Consider the following 2,046-nt stretch of genomic DNA (forward strand, 5'->3'; position numbering starts at 1 on the left):
CTGAAAAAAAGGTAAACATCATCAACAATTAATCCAAAAGCAGTATAACAACATACGGATTCCATTTCTTTGGGATAGTTCACTGACCTTATTTTCTTCTCCCCACAATCTGACACTGCCTGTCCGAAAATTTATTTGTTAGTGCTAATTAATCTGAGCTAAAAGACAAACAATTCTTGTTGGAAGCTTGAAATTAGAAATTCTCAGTTCTAATCCATTCTATTTGGCAACTAGTTTGACCATGGAAAACGTTTACCTCTGCCTCATTGCTCATAAGTTGCCAATTTTCTTTAATTTATTAGCATTTTTGTACTATGTGTTTTCGTTGGACTCTTTCAAAACAATCTTTGGAATTGAGAAAGGAAAAATAAAAAGCAATCATTCAAATATTGGTTCTCTACAGTGTATTTGGAATTTTTAGACTATAGTTGAGTCATTAGACCATAAATATTTCTATAATAGCCTGATAAGAACTGAAATCGAGCAGAAAATTTGGAGAAAAGAAAAGAGAGAAAAGGAAGAAAGAGAGGAGAAAACAGATAACAAATTTCTTCTGTAATTCGATAACTTCCTTCCCATGCAGCACTTGCATATTTCAAGCAAAAGAAAACATAACAAACAGTAACTAATACTCACCAAAACGCACCGTCCAATTAACAACTAAAACTCACCGTTTAACTAATACCCAAAACTCCCCGTTTTCAGTAACTAAATCAATTTTAGCTAATTCTTTTCCTGCTATTATTCTATCCCGTAACAATACTCCCTCCCACAAACACATCCTTGACCCCAAGGATGAAGATGAGGAAATTTGGACTGAATAGCAGATAGAGGCTCCCATGTTGCATCTTCCAGTAACTTGATCAAATTCTTGTTGCCACACATTCGGGCTTCATCAAGTGGAGTGTTTCCCCATCTGTCTTTGGAAAAAACACTTGTCCCAGCCTCTATAAAAAACTTTACCATTATATATAAGCCCTCAGAGGCAGCTACATGAAGGGGGGTTCGATGGTCGTAATCTCTAGAGTTAAGATCAACTCCATTAGACAAAAGCCTTCTCAAAAAGTCTGAGTCCCCCTTTGCCACTGCTGTACAAAGATAACTACCAGCATCATCTATGTTTAAGGAAGCTCCTTCTTTAATTAGTAAAGCAGCAAGATTGTCGTGTCCATTTTTTATTGCTTCTAGCAAGGGTGTATTTTCGAACTTATCTTTAAGATTGATATCTACCGGGTGTCGAATAAGGAAACTTGTAATATCTTCATATCCTTTCGATGCAGCAAGATGCAAGAGAGATCTTCCATCATAATCGGTTTTGTTAGGATCAGCTCCCGCTCATTTCAAACTTTTGAGCTGATAAAAATCTCCATTATATGCAGCACCATTCACCCTCAAAGTTAGCTTAGCTTCTTGTCTTCCGATGTGAAATGAGATGTCCGATTCCAGTTGCTTAACTCGGAGATTGGATTCCTTTCCCTCCAACACACCATGACAAACAAAATAAATTTGATCCACAACATTTCCCTGTTCCATTATTACTTCTCCTGGGAGAAAAAATTCTTCATGGAGTCTAATAACAATCTGATTAATAAACTCTGAAGAGCATTCCTTGAAAATAGATACATTTTCAATGTATGGCAGATATAAAGATTGGGAAATCTTAGCTCTGATAGAGATGGGAATATCCTGAAGAACGACAGCCTCAGTGTATGTGCATTCGTACTATAAACGTAGTGGCATTTGATCTGATTACGGAGACCCCTTTCAAGTTTATTTCTGTTCATATACTTAATAACATCTGCCATTTTATCTCTGAACTTCTCTATCTTGGATCCTTTTACAATTAATGTTGTCATGTTACCAATGAGATAGGGACCAAGAATCATGTCAAAGGAGACATATATCATTATGAATATCATTTCCCTCATATTGACTGCATGTATGTCTTCATATTCCATGTCAAATGCCAGAGCAGCATTTCCCGCAACTATATGGCCATGGTCCCCAGAAAGTCTAGATGCGATAAAAATACCCTGCTACTATGCC

The 2,046-nt window shown here is 36.6% G+C and overlaps 1 pseudogene; it reads right to left on the minus strand.

Moving 5' to 3' along the window:
* Positions 1–741: 741 nt before the first annotated feature.
* Positions 742–1,815, minus strand: LOC105785684 (potassium channel SKOR-like; annotated as a pseudogene).
* Between the last annotated feature and the right edge of the window lie 231 nt (positions 1,816–2,046).

Source organism: Gossypium raimondii, chromosome 1, assembly GCF_025698545.1.
Source record: "Gossypium raimondii isolate GPD5lz chromosome 1, ASM2569854v1, whole genome shotgun sequence".
Taxonomy (NCBI): domain Eukaryota; kingdom Viridiplantae; phylum Streptophyta; class Magnoliopsida; order Malvales; family Malvaceae; genus Gossypium; species Gossypium raimondii.